Source organism: Somniosus microcephalus, chromosome 33, assembly GCF_052327205.1.
Source record: "Somniosus microcephalus isolate GS21.2 chromosome 33, FLI_Smic_1.0, whole genome shotgun sequence".
Lineage (NCBI taxonomy): Eukaryota > Metazoa > Chordata > Chondrichthyes > Squaliformes > Somniosidae > Somniosus > Somniosus microcephalus.
The window spans coordinates 9,919,946-9,945,856 of record NC_141019.1 but is presented as its reverse complement, the minus strand read 5'-3'; the positions used below and the strand labels follow the sequence as shown (position 1 = coordinate 9,945,856).

Genomic DNA, 25,911 nt, shown 5'->3' with positions numbered 1-25,911 from the left:
AATGGTAGCAATCCATACTAACTGTTTTTAGATGGCCGATAATCGCATCTACCGGCCCGATAATCAACTTGTATGGTCATGAATGTTCCTTGATGGGCTTGTCCAGCCTCGATGGTTCCTCTTGATCTGTTTGCGATTATAGAAACATAGAAGCTAGGAGCAGGAGTAGGCCATTCAATGAGATCATGGCTGATCGTCCAAATTCAGTACCCTGTTCCTGCCTTCTCCATATCCCTGGATTCCCCTAGCCTTAAGAAATATATCCAACTCCTTCTTGAATATATTTAATGAATTGGCCTCTACTGCCTTCTTTGGTAGAGAATTCCACAGATTCACCACTCTGGGTGAAGAATTCCTCCTCATCTTTGTCCTAAATGGCTTACCCCTTATCCTTAGACTGTGACCCCTGGTTCTGGACTCCCCGACCATCGGGAACATCGTTCCAGCATCTAGTCCTGTTAGAATTTTAAAAGTTTCAATGAGATCCCCTCTCATTCTTCTAAACTCCAGCGTGTACAAGCCCAATCGACCCAATCTCTCCTCATGCGTCATTCCTGCCATCCCAGGTGTCAGCCTGGTGAATCTTCGCTGCACTCCTTCCATGGCAAGAACATCCTTCCTCAGATAAGGCGACCAAAACTGCACACAATACTCCAGATGTGGTCTCACCAAGGCCCTGTACAACTGCAGCAAGACATCCTTGTTCCTGTACTCGAACCCTCTCACTACGAAGGCCAACATACCATTTGTTTTCTTAACCGTCTGCTGCACCTTCATGCTTACCTTCAGCGACTGGTGCACAAGGACACCCAGGTCTCGTTGCACTTCCCCTTCTCCCAATCTATTGCCATTCAGATAATAATCTGCCTTCCTGTTTTTGACACCAAAGTGGATAACCTCGCATTTATCCACATTATATTGCATCTGCCATGCTTCTGCCCAATCACCCAACCTGTCCAAATCATACTGGAGTTTCTTAGTATCCTCCTCACAGCACACACGCCCACCCAGCTTTGTGTCGTCTGCAAACTTGGAGATATTACACCTAGTTCCCTCATCCAGATCATTAATATATATTGTGAATAGCTGGGGTCCAAGGACCGATCCCTGTGGTACCCCACTAGTCACTGCCTGCCACTCGGAAAAAGAGCCGTTTATTCCAACTCTTTGCTTTCTGTCCGCCAACCAGTTCTCTATCCAAGTCAATACCTTGCCCCCAATCCCATGTGCCTTAATTTTACACGCTAATCTCTTATGCAGGACCTTATCAAAAGCCTTTTGAAAATCCAAATACACTACATCCACTGGTTCTCCCTTATCTACTTTACCAGTTACATCCTCAAAAATTTCCAGTAGATCAGTCAAGCACGATTTACCTTTTGTAAATCCATGTTGACTTTGTCCGATCCGGTCACTTTTTTCCAAGTGTTCTGCTATTACATCCTTTATAATGGACTCTAGCATTTTTCCCACTACCGATGTCAGGCTTACCGGTCTGTAATTCCCGGTTTTCTCGCTACCACCCTTTTTGAACAGTGGGGGTAACATTAGCTACCCGCCAATCCATGGATACTATTCCAGAGTCTATCGAATTTTGGAAGATGACCCGCAATGCAGCTACTATTTCTAGGGCCACTTCCTTAAGTACCCTAGGATGTAGAGTAGCAGGCCCTGGGGATTTATCAGCCCTCAATCCCATCAATTTCCCTAACACCATTTCCCTACAAATACTGATTTCTTTCAGTTCCTCCCTCTCATTAGACCCTACGTTCCCTGACATCTTTGGGAGGTTATTTGTGTCCTCCTTTGTGAAGGCAGAACCAAAGGCTATATTTAATTGGTATGCCATTTCTTTGTTCCCCATTATAAATTCCCCTGATTCTGACTGCAAGGGACCTACGCTTGACTTCACCAATCTTTTTCTCTTCACATATCTATAAAAGCTTTTACAGTCAGTTTTTATGTTCCCTGCAAGCTTACTCTCATACTCTATTTTCCCCCTTTTAATTAATCCCTTTGTCCTTTGTTGAATCCTAAACTGCTCCCAATCCTCAGGTTTACTGCTTTTTCTGGCCAATTTACATGTCCTCTCCTTGGATCTTATGCTATCCCTAATTTCCCTTGTTAGTCACGGTTGAGTCACCTTTTTTGTTTTATTTTTATGCCAAATTGGGATGAACAAATTCTGTAGTTCATCCATTCGGTCTTTGAATGTTTGCCATTGCCCATCCACCGTCAACCCTTTTGAGTGTCATTCCCCAATCAATCCTACCCAACTCGCACCTCATACCATCGTAGTCTCCTTTATTTAAATTCAGGACCCTAGTCTGAGTCAACTATTTCACTCTCCATCTTAATGAAGAATTCTATCATATTATGATCGCTCTGACCCAAGGGGCCTCGCACAACAAGATTGCTAATTAATCCTTTCTCATTACATAATATCCAGTCTAAGATGGCCTGATCTCTAGTTGGTTCCTCGACATATTGGTCCAGGAAACCATCCCGTATACATCCCGTATACACTCCAGGAATTCCTCCTCCACAGTATTGTTACTAATTTGGTTAGCCCAATCTATGTAGATTAAAGTCACCCATGATAACTGCGGTGCCCTTATTGCACGCTTCTCTAATTTCCCGTTTGATGCCATCCCCGACCTCCGCATTACTGTTTGGAGGTCTATATACCACTCCCACTAACGTTTTCTGCCCCTTGGTATTTTTCAGTTCTACCCATACAGATTCCACATCATCAGAGCGAATATCCTTCCTTTCAATGGTGTTAATCCCCTCTTTAACCAGCAATGCTACCACACCTCCTTTTCCTTTTTGCCTATCTTTCCTGAATATTGAATATCCCGGGATATTGAGTTCCCAGCCTTGGCGACCCTGGAGCCATGTTTCCGTAATCCCAATCATATCATATTCGTTTACCTCTATTTGCGCAGCTAATTCATTCACCTTATTATGAATGCTCCTTGCATTAATACACAAAGCCTTCAGGCTTGTTTTTTTTAACGCTCTTAGATCTTTTAGAATTATTATTTACTGTGGCCATGTTTGATTTAAACCCTTGATTTCTCTGCCTGCCACTTTTATTTTTCTCCTTCCTGTCTTTTGCTTTTATCCTAGTTTCCCTTTCCTCGGTCTCTCCGCTCAGGTTCCCAACCCCCTGCCATTTTAGTTTAAACCCTCCTCCAGAGCATTAGCAAACACTCCCCCTAGGACATCGGTCCCGGCCCTGCCCAGGTGCAAACCGTCCGTTTTGTACTGGTCCCACCTCCCCCAGAACCGGTTCCAATGTCCCAGAAATTTGAATCCCTCCCCCTTGCACCATTCCTCTAGCCACGTATTCATCTGAAATATCTTTCTATTTCTACTCTGACTAGCACGTGGCACTGGTAGCAATCCTGAGATTACTACCTTGGAGGTCCTATTTTTTAAATTTACCTCCCAACTCCCTATATTCAGCTTTTAGGACCTCATCCCAGTTTTACCTAGATCGTTGGTATCTATATGCACCACGACAACTGGCTGTTCACCCTCCCCTTCCAAAATGTTCTGCAGCCGCTCCGAGACATCCTTGACCCTTGCACCAGGGAGGCAACACACCATCCTGGAGTCTCGTTTGCGGCCGCAGAAACGCCCATCTATTCCCCTTACAATAGAATCCCCTATCACTATAGCTCTCCTAGTCTTTTTCCTCCCATCCTGTGCAGCAGAACCACCCCTGGTGCCAGGAAGTTGGCTGCTGCTGCCTTCCCCTGGTAAGCCATCCCCCCCCCAAATCAGTATCCAAAGCGGTATCTCTGAGGGGGGGGGATGGCCACAGGGGACCCCTGCACTACCTGCCTGCGCCTACTACTCTGCCTGTTGGTCACCCATTCCCTCTCTGCCGGTGCCAACTTTACCTGCGGTGTGACCAACTGATCAAAAGTGCTATTTACGACGTCCTCAGCATCGCAAATGGTCCAGTATGTATCCAATCGCTGCTCCAGCACCATAATGCGGTCTGCCAGTAGCTGCAGCTGGAGACACTTCTTGCACACATGGTTGATGTAGACTGCTTGATGGCCTTAACTATAGGCCTAAACTGAATTTAGATTTGTCTCCAATTCAGTCTAATGCATAATTCAGAGTCCTGTCTGGTTTCAAAATACAAAGTCTCTCTTCACAGAAAGCTGCAGCGTGGGTTTCGATCCACAAGCTGTCTGCGTTGCAGAGTCCATTTTAAAATCTCACAGGCTTTCTGCCACGAGGCACGGACGCCATCTTGGGTACCCTTTTTGATTTAAAATGTCCACGTAGGGTCCCGTTTATTAATAACAACCTTCGGGGAAATGTAGACATTTTGCAAATCTTAAAGGGAATTGGATAAGTATCTGAAGGAAAAAAAATTGCAAGGCTACGGGGAAAGGGACCAGCTGAAGTGCTCTTGCAGAGAACCGGCACGGGCTCAACAGGTCGAATGGCCTCCTTCTGTGCTGTAACCTACACGGTACAAGTCAGGAGTGTGATGGAATACTCTCCACTTGCCTGGATGAGTGCAGCTCCAACAACAATCAAGAAGCTCGACACCATCCAGGATAAAGCAGCCAGCATGATTGGCACTTCATTCACCACCTTAAACATTCACTCCCTCCACCACCGGCACACCGTGTCTGCAGTGTGTACCATCTACAAGATGCACTGCAGCAACTCGCCAAGGCTTCTTCGGCAGCACCTCCCAAACCCGCGACCTCTTCCACCTAGAAGGACAAGGGCAGCAGACACATGGGAACACCACCACCTCCAGGTTCCCCTCCAAGTCACACAGCATCCTGACTTGGAAATATATCACCGATCCTTCATCGTCGCTGGGTCAAATTCCTGGAACTCCCTCCCTAACAGCATTGTGGGAGAATCTTCACCACACGGGCTGCAGCGGTTCAAGGCGGCGGCTCACCACCACCTTCTCAAGGGTAATTAGGGATGGGCAATAAATGCTGGCCTTGCCAGCAATGCCCATATCCCATAAACAAATTTTTAAAAAATTCTATGATCTAGAAGATTGGAGGGATTTACAAATTGGCTTATGTGTACACAGCTTCAGGTAGTTAGCTGCACCCTCGTATTGTGCACTACACTCACCGTACATGAGTACTCTGAAAAAAATCTATAATCAAAATGGTACATAGCTCAGCTGGTGGTACACACTTGATTCTTCACATCACTGATATATGGCACTAAACTTCAATGCAGTAGACCAAGACCTCACTGGGTGTCTTGCCTTGATTCAAGCCATTTCCCCAGTCCCTTAAGTCAGAGGACCGCAAACTAAAGCACACCAAGCACACAATGCCGTAGTCATTCATCGTCAGACTTACTTCAAGTATCTCAAACATTAATACTCAGTACCCATAGCTGCTTTCCTACCTGCTAGTGGGAAAGGGTTTGTTCACAATACTTTTGCTGAGCGTTTACTTTCTACACTTGAGGTTTTCTGAATCACATCAGGATGGGTGGTGCTTCAGCTGCCTTAGATTGGACCTCAGACAAGGAGCAATATGACCAGCACCAGCCTCAGCATCAGTAAAAGCACCAGCCTACTGTGAGGAGACCTGCAGCTGGACAGCAGAGAGAGGAGCAGCAGAGGGGTGCAGATCGCAGGAGGCACTATTCACGATACAGGGTTTATAGGCAGAAGCTGAATTTCCTTGATATGTCGGAACAGCAGTGCTTCAGAAGGCTCAGGTTGTCACTTCAGGTGGTGGCAGTCGTCTGCAGCCTCCTAGAAGACCTGCTCCCTGCTGGATCTGGTGGCGATGAGTTACCAGTGGCTGTCAAAGTTACTGCCCACCTCAACTCTTGCCTCCAGATCCTTCCAGGGCTCTGCCAGAAACACATCCAGGATCGCCCACTCTCCGGCCCACAAATGTATAAGACAGGTGACTGATGGCTTGTTTGCCAGAGCCTGCAATTATGGGAACTTCGCCTGCGATGACCCCAGTCAGAATGTGCGGGCGCTCAGGTTTGTGTTTCTGGCTGGCTTCCCACAGGTGCAGGGTGTCATCGACTGCACACATGTGGCTATCCGCAGATCAACCAGGAGTATTCGTGAACCGCAAGGGCTTCCACTCCAATGTGAAACTGGTATGCAACCACAAAAAGATATTTCTGCAGGTGTGCGCAAGATTCCTGTGGAGCTTCCATGATGCTTTTTTCCTATGGCAGTCCAAGCTCCCCGACATCTTTGGACCTCCAAGCACACTTAAGGGGTGGCTGCTTGGAGATAAGGGATACCCACTTCAAACTTGGCTCATGACACCAGTCAGAAACTCGACCAATGAACCCCAACATCGCTGCAATAAATGCCATATGACAAACCAGATTGAACAAGCCATCAGCATGCTGAAGATGCACTTCAGGTGCCTAGACAGATCTGAAGCCCCCCCCCCCCCCTTCAGTATGCACCAGCCAGGGTGTCCAGAATGGTCGCGGTGTACTGCGGTCTGCACAACATTGCGCAGCAGTGAGGTTTGGACCTGCAGGAGGAACAAGACGCAGATCCCTTTGGACGATTCGGAGGAAGACGAGGGGGAGGCAGGTGATGAGGGCAATGCACCACCAGCTGCTCACACTGCTGCCAGGGATGCTCTTATTAATACAAGGTTCACTTAGGTTGCACCAGTGGACCGATGCAAGAAGCACATGCAACAGCCATTCTTCCCGCCCCCCTGAATACCACCGACACCAAGAAGTCCTCCAAACAAACAACCACCCCTTGCACATCCCCCTTGTTCCGTCAATTTAGGTCTTCCTGTTCATCAAACAAGTTAAAAGGCAACTTGCCACCCAGCAACCAAGAATGGGCAAGACGGTAAAGTGGTGCAAGAGTAAAATTTAGGTGACTGAACTACACAATGCAACACCTGTGGCTTCAGCAGAGGTAGAGGCAGGCTGCTCAGATCCCTGCTCTAACTGGTGAGCTGCTCTTGGCCGACGTCCTTTGGGTTTTGGAGCCCATAAGGGCCCCACCAAGAACTGCTCTGCCTGCACCTGTGCAAGGGCAGACTCGGCCATCAAGAGACGAGGCAGCATGTCGGGTGCTAACTGAGGGGGATAGGGGTAACAGGTGAGAAGTGGAAGCGCTTTGAGCCGAGCCCCCACTTCTCTGTCCCCTTTCGCCATCATCACTCATGAGCTAGCCACACTTCACTGCTCCCACTCTGCTGGAGAGCACTTTGATGCAGATCAGTGCAGCGCTGTAAGGACAAGGCTAAGGTATCGGTCATTCTATTTAAGGCAGAAGACAGGTTGGCATCCAGCGTGTGCACAGCCGTAATCAAGGTGGGCATGGACTCGTGCGATTGCTGCATTTGATGTTCCATGGAGTTGGTCACTCTATCCATACAAGAAGACATCATCGCAATCCCCTGCAACGTCAACCCACTCATGCTTGAGCTGGTCTCCTCCATTCTCTCTGCAATCGTGGTCAGTGGGAAGTACAAGTCACCAGGTGAAAACCCAACTATCTGTCTTACTGGTCCCACCAAAGTACAAGTATCTGAGCTGGTGCCTGGTAAGCACGAGTCCTGTGACGGTGCAACCTCAGAAGAAATCAGATCCTTCGAGGCATCATTATCCAACCAGGTCCATCAACTCCTGCTGCACACGTGATGGCCCTGGCGGAGATAAAAGATATGAATTACTACTGGCAAGGTAAGAATGTTGCAACTTTTTCTGAAGAGGATCATATTTCACTCGCTGTTGAGATCAAGTCAATATGACCAAGTGTTGTATGACATGTGGGTCACTGATATTTAATTGAGTCACCAGGTAGCTGGGAGTTCCCAATCTCATCATTGACAGCCAGCGATGGCGAAACTCCACTGATCTCCAGCACCTCCTCCTCTGCAGTTGTGAGCTGCAAGATCTGTGGAGGCCCACCTCTGGTTCTCTCCCGTGTGTTATATATTTCTCCTGCAACAGGAGAAAAGAAAAGATCTATGAGCATGTGTTCACCCGATGGATGCAGTGCATTTGGTGAAGGTGACTATCAGGGAAAGAAATGAAATTGCACAAGTATGAGGGTGAATGGATATATGGGGATGTGAGGAAGTGCAGACAGAGAAGAATGGGTGCACGTGCAAGGTAAATCGGTGTGAGGAATGATGTGATGGAGTAGTTTTGACAGGGCAGTGTGAGGGGGTGGGGTGATGAGCACAGCAGGATGTGGTGAATGTGCAACTGTACTCACCGTTCCTGACCTGGTTAGGCTTTATTAGTGGAAAAGTGATGGATTCAAGACCCCAGTGCCAAAAGTACTGGAGTTATATCTTGGGGCAGCTTAGGCAACAAAAGAACTGCAAAAAGGCAAGAAAAGGCACTGCTGACCTGTACAAAACAGAGTCAAATTTAACTCACCCGTAGCCAGTAACAAAATAGCAGCCCCAGAAGTGCCGAGGATGGCAGCTATTTACCTCTGTTGTCGTCAGCACTTTGCGCCAAAGAAAAATGGATTTCAGTCCCTCCAATGGTACTGCTGCTGGCTCCTTTAGGTGACAGCCTTGACTCACTGGTAACACTCACCTCCGAGTCAGGTGGTCACAGGTTCATGTCCTACTCCAGAGACACGAGCTGAAAGACTGGTGTGGGAAGAGGGGGGATTCCATTTCATGTGACACTGGCACCAGTACTGTGGCAGGATGGAGCTGTACAATGGGCTGCACCTGAACTGGGCTGGGATCAAGGTCCTAGCTGAAAAGGATGTAAAAAGGACTTAAAGCCAATAAATGGGGGCGCAGGGGCAGGAGGGGGCTCAGGCAGGAAATAATAAGTGAAAATAGCCTTAAGATAAGGAAAAGGGATGACAGCAACGTCCCGATCATAAATAGTGTTAAGCATAATATTAATACTTCAGGTTCAGAAATAAAATACAGGAACAAATAACAAAATCACTGATAAAAATACCACAGGAGTGATGAAAAACCAAAATGTAACAACTTAAAAAAAGTGTGAAAAAACCAGCATCAGGGCAAAAGGGCAGGGTGGGGTGGGGTCTGTTGCCCAATTAAAAGTTTGATGCACGTAGCACAAGGAATAAATCAAGTAAATTAGAAGCACAAACTCAACTTAAAAGGGTCTGACGTGGTGGCCAGTACCAAGGCCTGGCTACAAACTGGGCATGGCTGGGAGATAAATATTGCAGGTTAGAAGGTCTTTAGCAGGGGTGTGGGATTAAGCACGGCTGCTCTTTCAAAGGCACGACGAGCTGAATGGCCTCTTACTGTGCTATAATGATTCTATGACAGGGAAATTGGAAAAGTAGCAGTATTGATAAAATACTCTATTACAGCATTAGAAAGAGGGCGATCGGTAAGGGTCAGCAGGCAGTAGAAACTCTCTGGGTGGAATTGAGGAATAGGAATAGGGAAGGATGCAAGGTTTTGGTGGGAGTTGTCTGCAGACCTCCTGATAGCAGTGATGAAGTAAAACATGGAGGTCAGAGAAGCTTTGATTTGCTACTACCATACGAAAGACGATGATGAGTCACCGATGCCATGTTTGACAAGTCAGCCAATTATATCAACTTTGCCACTGATGAAGCCAGTGTTACTAAGCACGCTGGGCTTTGCTGCTCTGGCTGGCTTCCCATGGGTGCAGGACATCATCGACTGCACACGTGGCCATCAGGGCACCCGATCATAACTCCGGAGTCTTTGTCACTGCAAGGGCTTCCACTCCCTCAATGTGCAGCTAGCTGGTCTGCAACCATAGGAGGATCATCATGCATGTTGCACCAAACTCCCTGGCAGCTGCTAGGACTCTTGTCCTGCGCCAGTCCACCCTCCCTCAGCTCTTCACTCCTCCAAGCAGACTTTGCGGCTGGCTGCTTGGAGACAAGGGCTATCCACTGAAGACGTGGTTCAAGACACCCTTGAGAAGGCCAAGTACTGAGGCCGAGGAGAGATATAATGAAAGCCACATTTCCACCAGATGTGTCATAGAGCAGACAATAGGCATGCTGAAAATGCGCTTCAGATGCCTTGACAGATCTAGAGGAGCCCTTCAGTACGCACCAGCCAGGGTCTCCAGAATCGTCGTGGTCTGCTGCGCGCTGCACTACACAGCGCAGCAACGAGGATTAGAGCTGCATGAGGAGCAAGGCACTGAGCCTCTTCAGAGGAGGAGGAAGAGCATCAGCTGGAAGACGAGGAGGAGGAACCAGAGGTCCAGATGCCAGCAGCACATTGCTGCCTGGGAGGCCAGGGATGGCCTCATCATGGCCAGATTTATTTAACTTTACGCAGTACACCCATATGGTTCCCACCACCCCACAGCAACACCATAAAGCATCCCTATAATGACCAAGCCATTCCTTTCACACTGACCACCATTGCTGGAGGTAACCTTGTCTGACCATTCACTCCAACTAACGAAGCCACTTCAAAGTAGAATACAAAAATGGGCTTGACCGGAAAGTGGTAAAAATAAATCGTTTTATATGTGACATAATAGTAACGGAACCTTAACAAAAACACTTCAAGCACCCATGTGCATCTACTTCTGTGCCATTTTTCATTTACGTATGCTTTCTACAAGGTGCAACCCCTGTGGCTTCAGCAGAGGTAGAGGCAGCCTGCTCACTTCCCTGCTGCGACTGCATAGACACTTTTGGCGGATGTCTTCTGGGTTTTGGGGCCTGTGATGGCCCCGCCAAAGTCTGCTCCTCCTGTGACTGTGCAGGGGCAGACTGGACCATCGCTGTCAGAGGAGGCATCTGGGGCTCTGACTGAGGGGGTGGCAATGGGGGAGAAGTGTGAGCGCTTTGAGAGGAGCCCGCACTTCTATATCCCCTCTCACCGTCATACCTCTCATGGGCCACCAGCACTTCCCTGCTAGCAAGGAGACGGAGAGCACCTTGCTGCACAGCAGTGGGGCCATGAGGACCCATGTCCACGCTGACATCCCTCCTAGGCAGGAGGTCTATGAGCCTCTGCCATCTATTCTCCATAGACACCATGTGCTCCTGTGAGTGGCACATTAGCTGCTCCATGCAGGTGGCCATCCTTTCCATGGAAGAGCCTTCAGTCGCAGTCGCCATCGCCTGTGACATGGTGGTGCTCATGTTGGAGATGGACTCCTCCATTCTCTGCACATTTGCCGACATCGCGGTCGCAAAACCTGTCAGAGCCTCCGGCACTTCTTGCTGCACCTCCAGGATCGCCCTCTTTCTCGGTGCCGCCCCCCCGAGGAGTAGTCTTCCTCTTCTGGCTGGACAGTGGGGGGGGGGGGGGGGGGGGGAGCTCTTGATGGGCCTGTGGGAGAGTAGAGAGATGACTTAGGAATGTTATATTAAGAAAGGGTAACAATACCATTATGCACATGATGAACATTCACTGGCTGCTGACATCAGTCACCATATGAGTGACTGCAGTATGCCATGTGGCTGTATGAGATGTAATTCTGTCACCAGGTTGCTGAGAGGTCCCCCTCGCTCCATCTCCCACCGCCAGCTGCTCTGCGACTCCTGACACCTCCCGGGCGACCTCCTCTGCTGCTGTCAAAGTGGTGAAGGATGGAGGGCCACATCTGGTTCTCTCCCTGTTATTGTGCACTTGTTTCTTCTGCAAGGAGGGAAATGAAGAGAAGTTTGAGTGAAAGTGATGACATGAGTGTAACGAATGTGTGGGTTACATCTGTAGGAGGGTGACTGTGGGAGTGTGATACCAAAGTGCCATTGCCAAATGGCCTGTTTGCGTGGTGTTAGTTACAGGAAACTTTTTAAAAATCCGGCACGGACGGGACCGACGTGGTGCCGGTTCATCAACATCAAAAATTCCGGATAACCGAAAGCTATAGTAAAAGATACGGAGCTGAGAGCTCCGTATAAAGCAACAAACCCTGTTAATGGCCACAAGTTGCAAGCGTCTCTGTAGCTTAGCAACAGCCACACCCTTTCACAGCAACAAATGGAGGAAGGCAAGTAATAAAAGTTACCTGAACCTACTCCTGAATTTTGCCGGTTAACCGAGATTTCCGGTTATTTAGGTGCCGGTAAATCGAAAGTTTCCTGTAGTATGATTGCATTAGGATGAGGGTGAGTGTGAGGGGTGGTTAGTCGGGGGGGGGGGGGGGGTGGGGGAGTATGTCGATAGAGAGGCAGGGATGGGTGGACGTGCAAGGTATGTTGGTGTGAGTAATGATGTGCAGGACTAGGCTTGGGAAAGCAGAGTGATGGGGATGTGGTGACAGGCACACCAGGACGAAGGCGAGTGTGGCTTTGTACTTACCTTTCCTGATCTCACAAGATCATTGAAGCGCTTCCGGCACTGCACCCAGGGCCTCCTCACCCCATCCCTGTTGTTCACCTCTGCAATTTGGAGCCAGGCTCTTTTCGTCTCCTGGGGAGATCTCTTGCCCCCATCAGCAGGAAAGAGGACCTCCCTACGTGCTCGCACTCTGCCACAAGAATATGTAGGGAGTCACTGGAAAACCTGGGTGCAGCCCTCTATCTTTGTGAAGCCATCTCAGCAAGGCTGAGCAATAACCAGTTGGTGATGTATCCTCCTGTGCAATCCTAGACGAACCTTCAAATGCGATGTGGCCAAGGCTGCTTTAAATATCCCCGCTGGAAATGAGTGAACGGTGACATCATCAGACCTGCACCATTTAATAGGGCCGGGAAATGCACAGCCCTGCCCCAATAGGCACCATTAATGGAAAGTCGCACTGAGGAGCAGGGTGATAAAAAGAACGCAGTTCCAACCCGCCACACCGACCGCCCGCACACACCGGTAATGAAAATTTCAGCCTCTATGTTCTTGAACCAACAAAAGGAGAAGTCATATTAGTACGAGGAGAGATTGGGTTTATACTCACTGGAGTTTAGAAGATTGAGAGGGGATCTCATCGAAACCTATAAAATTCTGTCAGGCCTGGACAGACTGGATGCAGGAAGGATGTTCCCGATGGCCAGGGAGTCCAGAACCAGGGGTCACAGTCTAAGGATAAGGGGTAAGCCATTTAGGACAGAGGAGGAGGAATTTCTTCACCCAGAGAGTGGTGAACCTGTGGAATTCTCTACCACAGAAGGCAGTGGAGGCCAATTCATTAAATATATTCAAGAAGGAGTTAGATATATTTCTTAAGGCTAAAGGGATATGGAGAGAAGGCAGGGACAAGGTACTGAATTTGGATGATCTGCCATGATCTCATTGAATGGCGGAGCAGGCTCGAGGGGCCGAATGGCCTACTCCTATCTTCTATGTTTCTATTGCCCCTTGACATTCAATGGCATTACCATCACCAAATCCCCCACCATCAATATCCTGGGGGTCACCATTGACTAGAAACTTAACTGGACCAGCCACATAAATATTGTAGCAACAAGAGCAGGTCAGAGGCTGGGTATTCTGCGGCCAGTGTCTCACCTCCTGACTCCCCAAAGCCTTTCCACCATCTACAAGGCACAAGTCAGGAGTGTGATGGAATACTCTCCACTTGCCTGGATGAGTGCAGCTCCAACAACACTCAAGAAGCTTGACACCATCCAGGACAAAGCAGCCCGCTTCATTGGCACCCCATCCACCACCTTAAACATTCACTCTCTCCACCACCGGCGTACTGTGGCTGCAGTGTGTACCATCTACAAGATGCACTGCAGCAACTCGCCAAGGCTTCTTCGGCAGCACCTCCCAAACCCGCGAACTCTTCCACCTAGAAGGACAAGGGCAGCAGGCGTATGGGAACACCACCACCTCCAAGTCACACACCATCCTGACTTGGAAGTATATCGGCGATCCTTCATCGTCACCGGGTCAAACTCCTGGAGCTCCCTACCTAACAGCACTGTGGGAGTACCTTCACCACACGGACTGCAGCGGTTCAAGGCGGCAGCTCACCACCACCACCTTCTAAAGGGCAACTAGGGATGGGCCCGCAACGCCCACATGACCAGGAAGTTTAGTGATGAGTAATGAGTCAGAAGTATGTGGTACAATACAAGTCCTGTACATATCCAAGGAAGGGCAAGAGCTCTACTTGTTTAATTAGACAAGCTTGGTCAACAAAAAAAAAGTTGAGAGATAGAATAAAACTAAAAGAAAGGGCTTACACAAATGCAAAGAATAGTGGAAACTGGCAGAGATATAAAGAGCAGCAAAGGGGTACAAAGAAAGTAGCAAGAGTTTCAAAAAGAAAAATAAAAGGAAAAACTTGGGATCTTAAGGACAACACTAAAGGTTTATACAACTATATCAAGAAAAAGTGTGGCTAAGGGTAATGTGGGCCCCTTAGACAGGCACAGGTCATACTGTAATTGAAAATAGGAAATGGTAGATTTGCTCAATAATTACTTGGTATCAATCTTCACAGTAGAGGAAGAGGATAAAGTGCTAGAGATACAAGGAAAAGTAAAATTAAATCAAGGGCAGAAACTTACTAGATTTAAATGGAAGTAAAATAATGGTAGTGGAGAAAGTAATGAGACGGAAGATTGACAAATTTCCAGGTCCTGATGGTTTCCACCCCAGGGTACTAATAGAAGTAGGCGAGGAAATTGTTGATGCGTTAGTCATGATATTCCAAAACTCTTGAATCAGGAATTGTCCCCTTGGATTGGAATATTGCCATGTCACACCATTATTTAAGAAGGGTAGGAGAGGTAGACTAATAGGCCGATGACTTCCTAGTTTAACGTCTGTTGTGGGGAAGTTAGTAGAATCTATTACTAGAGAGACAGGGTGACTGAGCACTTGAACAAGATGAGCTGATCAGAGAGAGCCAGCATGGATCGTAACAGGTAAGTCATGTCTAATGAATCTAGTTGAATTTTTGAGGATGTAACTGATGCGCCATCAATTACTCAAAAGACTGAGGTTGGGCGAGTAACAATCAGGCTTTTATTAACTAAAGAATGAAGGTCTTGTCTCGAGTGGTCGACCCGTCCAGAATACTAAGGGACTGGGAGGTAGTCACTTATATACCTGGAATAGTGGGAGGAGTCAGCCGAGGCATGTCCAGACCTGTACCTAGTGGAATACACATACAGACACAGACAGGTATGACAGTGGTTTACCACATTCACCCCTTGTTTAAAAATGAGTCTGGCGGGGTGAAGTGTATTTAAAAGTTCGTGTATTGGAGTCTCTCCGGAGGTCTTGTCTGCCGCTGTGATCGACGTGGCAACGGCAGGGGTGGTGGAGCTTCCGGCGTCACGTCCCGTGTAGGCTGGGGCCCTGGAGTGTAGTCCTCGTGGGTGACGGTCCAAGGCGAGCCGGCTGCTGGGGTTGGATATCGGGTCGTTGGGGGGGGGGGGGGGGGGTGGTGGTAATGGGTAGTGGGTTGCAGCGGTCCCTGAGGGTGCGAGGTCTTGTATGGAGACTGTGTCCTCCCGCCCGTCCGGGTACGCAATGTAAGCGTACTGGGGGTTGGCGTGGAGGAGGTCGACCCTCTCGACCAGGGGGTCCGTTTTATTGGCCCTCACGTGTCTTCTCAGTAGTACCGGCCCTGGGGACGTCAGCCATGGCGGTAACATTTTCTCGTGAGGGGTGGCATTGGTGGCAGTGCAGAGCAGTGACCGAATCGAGTGGAGCGCATCGGGGAGCACCTCCTGCCAGCGGGAGGTCGGAAGGCCCCTAGACTTTAAGGCTAGTAGGGCGGCCTTCCAAACTGTTGCATTCTCTCTTTCCACCTGTCCATTCCCCCGGGGGTTGTAACTGGTGGTCCTGCTTGTGGCAATATCCCTAGCGAGCAGGTACTGGTGGAGTTCGTCGCTCATAAACGATGAGCCCCGGTCGCTATGGATATAGCTGGGGAAACCGAACAGGGTGAAGAGGCTGTTCAGAGATTTAATGACCGTGGCACTGGTCATGTCCGGGCAGGGGATAGCGAACGGGAACCGGGAGTACTCGTCAATGATGTTGAGGAAGTACACATTGCGGTCGGAGGAGGGGAGAGGCCCTTTGAAATCGACGCTCAGGCGTTCGAAAGGGCGAGTGGCTTTTATCAGGTGGGCTCTGTCTGGTCTATAAAAGTGCGGTTTGCACTCAGCGCAGACTTGGCAGTTCTTGGTCATGGTCCTGACCTCCTCAATGGAGTAAGGCAGGTTGCGGGCCTTGATGAAGTGGAAGAACCTGGTGACCCCCGGGTGGCAGAGGTCATTGTGGAGGGCCCTCAGCCTATCGATCTGCGCGCTGGCGCAGGTGCCACGCGATAGGGCGTCTGGGGGTTCATTGAGCTTCCCAGGCCGGTACAAGATCTCGTAATTGTAGGTGGAAAGTTCGATTCGCCACCTCAAGATCTTGTCATTTTGATTTTGCCCTCTGCTTGTTGTTGAACATAAAAGCAACTGAACGCTGGTCAGTGAGCAGGGTAAATCGTTTTTCCGGCTAGGTAGTGCCTCCAATGACACACAGCCTCCACAATAGCCTGGGCCTCCTTCTCGACCGCGGAGTGTCTGGTCTCCGGGCCCTGGAGGGTTCGTGAGAAGAATGCCACAGGTCTCCCCGCCTGATTAAGGGTGGCAGCCAGAGCGAAGTCGGACGCATCGCTTTCCACCTGGAAGGGGATGGATTCGTCCACTGCGTGCATGGTGGTTTTGGCAATGTCTTCCTTGATACGGTGGAAGGCTAAGCGGGCCTCTGCCGTCACGGGAAAAGAGGTGGACTTGATCAGCGGACGGGCTTTGTCTGCATAGTAGGGGACCCAATGAGCGTAGTAGGAAAAAACCCTAGGCACCTCTTCAGAGCTTTTAGGCAGTGGGAGTTCCATAAGGGGACGCATCCGGTCCGGGTCGGGACCGATGACCCCGTGTTCCACAACACAGCCAAGGATGGCGAGGTGGTCTGTGCGGAATATGCACTTCTCCTTGTTATATGTCAGGTTCAGGAGTTGGGCGGTGCGGAGGAATTTCTCGAGGTTTGCGTCATGGTCCTGCAAGTCATGGCCGCAGATGGTCACATTATCTAGGTAAGGGAAAGTGGCCGGCAGCTCGTTTTGATCGACCATCCGGTCCATCTCCCTTTGGAAGACTGAGACCCCGTTGGTAACGCCGAAGGGAACCCTAAGGAAGTGATAGAGGCGGCCGTTTGCCTCAAAAGCAGTATACTGGCGGTCTTCAGGGCTGATGGGGAGCTGATTTCAGGTCAATGGTCGAAAAGACGCGGTACTGCGCGATCTGGTTGACCATGTCAGCTATGCGGGGGAGTGGGTAGGCGTCCAGCAGGGTGTAGCGGTTTATTGTTTGGCTGTAGTCGATGACCAGGCGTTGTTTCTCACCGGTCTTAACGACCACAACCTGGGCTCGCCAGGGGCTGGAGCTGCCCTCAATAATCCCCTCCTTCAGGAGCCGTTCCACTTCGGTTTTGATGAAAACCCTGTCCCCGGCACTGTATCGCCTGCTCTTTGTGGCGATGGGCTTACAGTCGGGGTGAGGTTAGCAAACAGTGGGGGGGGGGGGGGGGGGGGTGGGACTCTGTGTGGAGAGGTTGCATCTGGTGCGCGGCGGGCAATTTGGAGGCTGCTGGCTGCAGACTGAGTGGGGGAAGGGGGCCACCGTAACGCTTTTGAGGTGGCACTGAAATCCAACCCCAGTAGAACGGCAGCGCAGAGGTCGGGCAGGACCAGGAGTTTAAAATTATTGAACACAGTCCCGTCTACTACTAGTGTCACCACGCAGTAGCCGCCAATGTCCGCTGACTGGGACTCGGAGGCCATAGAAATCCGCTGGTGCGCAGGCAGGACTGGGAGAGAGCAACGCCGCACCGTGTCGGGGTGGATGAAGCTCTCCGTGCTCCCGGAGTCAAAAAGGCAGTTTATTGCATGGCCGTTTACCTTAACGTCCATTTTGGACCGAGCTAGCTGGTGCGGTCTCGTTTGTCCAGCGTCACAGAGGCCAGCGTAGGGGTCGGTGTGTCGCTGCGCGTATCAGATGGGGGGGGGGGGGGGGGGGGGGGGGTTGGCGGTCTGCTGCGTCCCGGCTGGTGTCCAAGATGGCGGCGTCCATGATTCCCATGTGGCTGGAGTCGTCCAAGATGGCTGCTGCTGCGGTGGTTCGCACATGGCTGGGGAGGCCCAAGATGGCGGCCCGCACGGGGCGCTGTTGGGGGCCCAAGATGGCGGCTCGCACGGCCCACACGCGGCGCTGCTGGCGTTCGGGGTGGCTTTGGCCTTGCAGACGCTGGCGTAGTGTCCCTTTTTCCCGCAGCCCGAGCAGGTCGCATTCTTCGCCGGGCAGCGCGCTCTGGGGTGTTTGGCCTGGCCACAGAAGTAGCATTTCTGGCCTTGGGATACTGCTGTCTGGCTTTGGGACACTGCTGCGGTAGTTGGGCCGTTGTTGGGCTGTGGCTGGGGTGGCACGGTGCTATGGGGCTGTCCTACCGTGTCCCAGGTTGTCGTTCCCCGCGGCGTCCACGGTGCAGAGAGTAGGCATCCATGCCCTGGAAGGCTGCGTCCAGCGTTAGTGCGATGTCGGAGGCTTTGTCGAGGGTGAGGTCACTCTGCTCCAGCAGTCGCTGTCGGGTGTAGTTGGACCTGTGGCCCGCTACGAAGGCATCCCGGATCAGTTCCTCCGTGTACTTAGTGGGCGTTACCGCCTTACACCCACAGGCCCGGCCAAGCACGGACAGTGCTTGGAGGTATTCCTCAGTCAATTCCCCAGGTTGTTGCTTGCGACTCCCCAGAAGGTGCCTAGCATATACTTCGTTCACAGGGCGCGTGTACTGGGTCTTGAGGAGCTGGAGGGCGGCTGTGTACGAGGTCGCGTCCCGGATGACTGAGTACACTCGGTGGTTCACCTTGGAGAACAGGACAGACAGTTTGTCCGCATCCGTTTCAACCGCAGTGGAGGCAGTCAGGAATGTCTCGAAGCACGTGAGCAAACTTGGTGGAAGCGTCCGCTTCCCGACTGTCCAGGTCCAGGCATGCTGGTGTGAGGATCTTCTCCATTATAAAAAATTTAGTTAATAAAATTGATGCGCCATCAATTACTCAAAAGACTGAGGTTGAGCGAGTAACAACCAGGCTCTTATTAACTAAAGAATGAAGGTCTTGTCTCGAGTGGTCAACCCGTCCAGAATACTAAGGGACTGGGAGGTAGTCACTTATATACCTGGAATAGTGGGAGGAGTCAGCCGAGGCATGTCCAGACCTGTACCTAGTGGAATACACATACAGACACAGACAGGTATGACAGTGGTTTACCACAGTAACAAACGTGGTAGATAAGAGTGTGTCTGTGGGATGTTATTTATATGGACTTCCAGAAGGCACTCAACAAGGTTCCACATTAAAGGCGGTGAACAAAAATGAGAGCGCGTGGAATTGGAGGCAACCTACTGACATGTGTAGGGAGTTGGTTAGGAGGTGGGAGACAGAGTAGGGATAATAGGTATGTGCTCCAATTGTCACGATGTGACCAGTGGTGTCCACCAGGGATCTGTACCTCAGCTTTTCACTATATTCATCAATGACTTAAATAAAGGACTAGGATATATTGGCCTTGGAAGGGGTGCAGCGCATTCACCAGAATTATTCTGGGGCTAAAACAGTTAAATTATAAGGACAGAGTGCATAGACTAGGCTTCTGACCACATATCCGTGCCATCAAGTCCGCCTATTTCCACCTCCGTAATATTGCCCAACTCCGCCCCACCTCAGCTCATCTGCTGCTGAAACCCTCATCCATGCCTTTGTTACCTCTAGACTTGACTGTTCCAACACACTCCTGGCTGGCCTCCCACTTTCTACCCTACGTAAACTTGAAGTCATCCAAAACTCTGCTGCCCGTGACCCATCTCGCACCAAGTCCCGTTCACCCATCACCCCTGTGCTCGCTGGCCTATACTGGCTCCCAGTTAAGCAACGCCTCGCCAATCAATGCTGGCCTTGCCAGCGACGCCCACAGCCCATAAACGAATATTTAAAAAGTCTAAGCATCATCATATTTTTCAACAGCACCACCAGGTGTGAGCAATACAGGGCAATGACAGCATTCACCGCAACATTTTTCACTCCTACTTTTAGTAAGACTTCACAGCAAAAACACGAGACAATTAACAGCAGCCTACCTCTCCCACACCTCAATGACAAAGGACAAGGATAAACACAGACCTGTCAAACTTCCACTTAACTGCACCCCCCCACTCCCAAACTTGTACAAACACAATAAATACTTTTGAAAAGCAGAGATTAAAAATCACAATTAAAAACAAATCAAGGGAATGATTGTTTTACGTTCACTGTTTTACGTTCGCTCTTCCTCCAACGCAAAATAAAATCACACTTAGAGCTCATATTATAAAGACGTGCCCACAAAATATGCAAATAAGGAATCACTGCTGGTTTCATAACAGTTCGATACCCAACCCACTAAAAATCTGGTTTTAAACGTTGCAAGATAAGCTTTCAAAAGCATTTCCTCCTTTTTTAAAGGCCTGCTAAGCTCAATATAAACGACTTAAATCATTGTCATTCCAAAAAGGAACTAGTGTATGACAGACACTCGACTCACGCAAGAAAAAACAAAACCATGATTAACTGCTTCATATTTTATTTCTTATATTCTAATAATAGCAGTAGGAGTACAATTAAGGATAGACTTGTCGTGCAAAGATTAGATAAGATTTAAAACAAACTGTTCTGTCATCCCCTTTAATCTCTCCCCACAGGTGAGATTTTAAAACTTCGTTGCCCAAATACAGTACCTTAAACTGAAATATTTTCTAACAGCAGGGGTGGCAAGGCTAGGTCTTCACGTGTAGACACTTCGGCAGGACGCAAGACCTAAACTGTAAACATTAATAGTTGAATGGGCAGGGAAGAATTTGGGAAAGGTATTCATTTTCCAAGCGAGACAAACATTTTAACCAAAAGTAAATACTCATCAGACGAGAGTATAAGAACTTTAGAAATTTACTCTTTCTACGCTGTTGCTGTAGTTTGAATCTTCCCCATTTAACTTTGCAGCACTCCCCAAACAGATAGCCCCCCTCTACTCTGGCTGTCCTCAAGCTCGCCTATCCCAGCCGTCATTGCTCAGCCCCTGTCCCCTCTCTACCCTCTGGGCACTCACCTCAGCACCCCCCTCCCCAGCACGCTGGCCCCAGGCACTTACCTCAGTCGCTGCCGTGGACAGGCCCCGCACACATGACCTTGTTCTTCGCCTCCTGGCTTCACTCACTGCTCAGCCTGTCAGGGCTACGAGTGATAGCTGCTAGCGGGGGGCCACTGTCATCGTCACTGTCCGCTCGGGACCCCGTCACTTACTCAGCTTAACCTGTCAAAGAAGGGAGCGGCTGCGGCTCCGAATCACTGTCTGTACCAGTGCCTCAGCTTCAACCATTCCCTGTCCCCTATCCAGGTATTTAATGCCTCAAACTCCGTCTCTTTCGATCTCTTTTTTTCCGCCACTGACTGTACTTCAGAATCCACAGGATAGCACCCACCCTTCTCCTCATTCATTGGCGCATCCTGTTGAAAGATGTCCAATAGAAACAAGGGACTTCGGCACTCCTGCTTCTGATTGGCCTGTCGCAATGTCAATCAAAAGCGCTCGCGGCAGTCGGCCACGTGATCTCTTGAAAAGGGGTGTGTTCGTGCGTCACGAGGAGGGAGCAGCCAGAAAAAGTAAACAATTGGTTAAATTGGTGATTTTTTGTGTTTAAAAGTTTATTGTAGCTTTATAGTTACCTCATATAATTTAATTTTCCGCCCTTAAATGGCAATGCAAACCGTCAATTCGTGCTTTTTTCGGGTCGGTTTTAGTTTGCGAACAGTTCGGAGCTGGTGCCACGGTGCACCCTGGGAGTTGTAGTTCGCTGATCTGAAGAGGTGTGTGCGGGAGGTTAGGACGCACCTGGACGACAACTGGATGGCTGCCCCTTTGATGATCTCGTGTGAGATGATCCTGCAAGGCCAAAATTGAGCGTCCACATAATCAGCTCACAAGCCCCACCCCCTGCCCCCAGTCACAGATTCTACGCCCACACTCAGCACCACTCACAAACTGTTTATAAATATGCCTCTGCTGTTCCTGAAGAGTATGATGGCAAACAACATTCATGGACGCATAATTGGGAAACCTACCACCTTTTTGCCAAGTGAAAACTAAACTGAGAGTGGGATAGCAGTAGGAAGGGGGTAATCATGGTTCTGATTTTGGCTTTGCCATTATGATGATAATTCACAGAAATCACAGAACAGATAGAGGCCATTTCGGCCCATCGAGCCTGCACCGACACATATCCCACCCGAACCCCGTAACCCCTACATCAACACATATCCCACCCTATCCCCACGTATTTGATCCGCCTAACACTAAGGGTCAATTTATCATAGTCAATCAACCTCACCCGCACATCTTTGGACTGTGGGAGGAAACCGGAGCACCCGGAGGAAACCCACGCAAACACAGGGAGAATGTGCAAACTCCACACAGACAGTCACCCGAGGCCGGATTCGAACCCGGGTCTCTGGCGCTGTGAGGCAACAGTGCTAACCACTATGCCACCGTGCTGCATTTGAACATTTAATCATGTTTTTGCAACATGAGACACAGAAGTGGAAAAACTGAACTTTTATTTTAAAAAATAGGTGTTTTTCTGTCCGATTTCTATCTTAGAAATTTCCAGACACCCTGCTCAAAAAACAGGCAATTTGCTTCAAAATCATACAGGTGACAACCCTGCTTGGCACACTGCAGTGAGATTTACCACCATGAATAGTAAGACATAATCCAAGCCTTTTTAAATAGCTACATGTGTTTTGCTTTTCAACATGCACTGCACAGAAATACACAGCCAAAATAACAAGCCTCAGTCCAAACAAGTGACAGTTGGTAGACAGATGGTACTATTTATAAATTATTTAAAGGCATGATTCTTATTTGCCTTTTTAAAAGGATAGCGTGTATATACAATTTTTCATGTTTTCCTCAGTTGGTCTACATTGCAGACTTTAGTACATATAAGAACAACAACTTGCATTTATATAACGCCTTTAACATAGTAAAACGTCCCAAGGCACTTCACGGGAGCGTGATCAAACAAAATTTGACACCAAGCCATATAAGGAGATAGTAGGACAGAGGTAGGTTTTAAGGAGTGTCTTAAAGGAGGAGAGAGAGGTAGAGAGGAAGAGAGGTTTAGGGAGGGAATTCCAGAGCTGTAAGTGTGCTATGTAATGCGGAGGTTGGGGATGGCATTAAAAGGGAAATTAGAGAAGCGTGCAATAAAGGCACAGCAGTTATCATGGGCGACTTTAATCTACATATAGATTGGGCTAACCAAATTAGTAACAATACTGTGGAGGAGGAATTCCTGGAGTGTATACGGGATGGTTTCCTGGACCAATATGTCGAGGAACCAACTAGAGATCAGGCCATCTTAGACTGGGTATTATGTAATGAGAAAGGATTAATTAGCAATCTTGTGTGAGACCCCTTGGGTCGGAGCGATCATAATATGATAGAATTCTTCATTAAGATGGAGAGTGAAGTAGTTGACTCAGAGACTAGGGTCCTGAATTTAAATAAAGGAAACTACGATGGTATGAGGCGCGAGTTGGGTAGGATTGATTGGGGAATGTCACTCAAAGGGTTGACGGTGGATAGGCAATGGCAAACATTCAAAGATCGCATGGATGAACTACAGAATTTGTTCATCCCAGTTTGGCATAAAAATAAAACAAAAAAGGTGACTCAACCGTGGCTAACAAGGGAAATTAGGGATAGCGTACGATCCAAGGAGAGGACATATAAATTGGCCAGAAAAAGCAGTAAACCTGAGGATTGAGAGCAGTTTAGGATTCAGCAAAGGAGGACAAAGGGATTAATTAAGAGGAGGAAAATAGAGTATGAGAGTAAGCTTGCAGGGAACATAAAAACTGATTGTAAAAGCTTTTATAGATACGTGAAGAGAAAAAGATTGATGAAGTCAAGCGTAGGTCCCTCGCAGTCAGAATCAGGGGAATTTATAACGGGGAACAAAGAAATGGCTGACCAATTAAATACATACTTTGGTTCTGTCTTCACAAAGGAGGACACAAATAACCTCCCAGAGATGTCGGGGAACATAGGGTCTAATGAGAGGGAGGAACTGAAAGAAAGCAGTATTTGTAGGGAAATGGTGTTAGGGAAATTGACGGGATTGAAGGCTGATAAATCCCCAGGGCCTGATAATCTACATCCTAGGGTACTTAAGGAAGTGGCCCTAGAAATAGTAGATGCATTGCTGGTCATCTTCCAAAATTCGATAGACTCTGGAACAGTACCCATGGATTGGAGGGTAGCTAATGTTACCCCACTATTCAAAAAAGGTGGTAGAGAGAAAATGCTAGAGTCCATTATAAAAGATGTAATAGCAGAGCACTTGGAAAACAGTGACAGGGTCGGACAAAGTCAACATGGATTTACAAAAGGTAAATCGTGCTTGACTAATCTACTGGAATTTTTTGAGGATGTAACTGGTAAAATAGATAAGGGAGAACCAGCGGATGTGGTGAATTTGGACTTTCAGAAGGCTTTCAATAAGGTCCCGAATAAGAGATTAGCGTGTAAAGTTAAGGCACATGGGATTGGGGGCAAGGTATTGACTTGGATAGAGAACCGGTTGGCAGACAGAAAGCAAAGAGTTGGAATAAACGGGTCTTTTTCCGAGTGGCAGGCAGTGACTAGTGGGGTACCGCAGGGATCAGTCCTAGGACCCCAGCTAGTCACAATATATATTAATGATCTAGACGAGGGAACTAGATGTAATATCTCCAAGTTTGCAGACGACACAAAGCTGGATGGGCGTGTGTGCTGTGAGGAGGATACCAAGAAACTCCAGTATGATTTGGACAGGTTGGGTGATTGGGCAGAAGCATGGCAGATGCAATATAATGTGGATAAATGCGAGGTTATCCACTTTGGTGTCAAAAACAGGAAGGCAGATTATTATCTGAATGGCAATAGATTGGGAGAAGGGGAAGTGCAACGAGACCTGGGTGTCCTTGTGCACCAGTCACTGAAGGTAAGCATGCAGGTGCAGCAGGCAGTTAAGAAAGCAAATGGTATGTTGGCCTTCGTAGCGAGAGGGTTCGAGTACAGGAACAAGGATGTCTTGCTGTAGTTGTACAGGGCCTTGGTGAGACCGCACCTTGAGTATTGTGTGCAGTTTTGGTCGCCTTATCTGAGGAAGGATGTTCTTGCCATGGAGGGAGTGCAGCGAAGATTCACCAGGCTGTTACCTGGGATGGCAGGAATGACGTATGAGGAGAGATTGGGTCGACTTAGCTTATACTCGCTGGAGTTTAGAAGAATGAGAGGGGATCTCATTGAAACTTATAAAATTTTCTACCACAGAAGGCAGTAGAGGCCAATTCATCTATCTATATATATAAACGGATCGTTCTTTCTGTCTGTCTGTCCTTCTGTCTGTCCTTCTGTCTGTCCTGTCTGTCCTTCTGTCTGTCCTCGGGTGTGCGTCTGTCCGGCTATGCGCTCGAAAGTTACAGAGCGTACCTACGCGTGCGTTACATCGAAAGAAAGCTCACCGTTCCAAAACGATGGTAAGCGTATTTACATTTCGGCCGGACAAAAATTGCGCCCGCGGTATCCGAAAAACCTTCAACATTCCGCTCATTATCCACTCATTACCATAGAGTGACATTGAGGTCGACCAATCGTACGGTCGACCAACCCGATGGTCGACCAATCAATGCGTGGCGGGGGCGGGTTCGTCGCATGTGCAGCCGGGCCCTCCTAGAGTCGAGTGACAGGACGATTGACCAATCCTATGCGTCGGTGACATGACGATCGACCAATCAGTGCGTGTGTGGCCGGGCCTTATCGTTCTGAACTGAGGTGAGTGGCTGCCATCTTTATTCTCACCTTCTGTGTGTTTATTGTCTGGGTGGGGCCTAATCCTTCAGAGACTATAAATACATTAG

General features: G+C 48.9%; 1 protein-coding gene across 1 annotated transcript in view; it reads right to left on the bottom strand.

Moving 5' to 3' along the window:
- Positions 1-21,447, bottom strand: part of LOC147096957 (vitamin D3 receptor B-like) — a 287,363-nt gene extending 265,916 nt beyond the window's left edge. Inside the window, exons 1-2 of the mRNA XM_085972648.1 lie at positions 21,098-21,447; positions 20,688-20,771 (exon numbers count right to left, since the gene is read on the bottom strand). The gene's annotated coding sequence lies outside the window, so the exon portion shown is untranslated. The remainder of the gene's footprint in view (positions 1-20,687; positions 20,772-21,097) is intronic.
- Between the last annotated feature and the right edge of the window lie 4,464 nt (positions 21,448-25,911).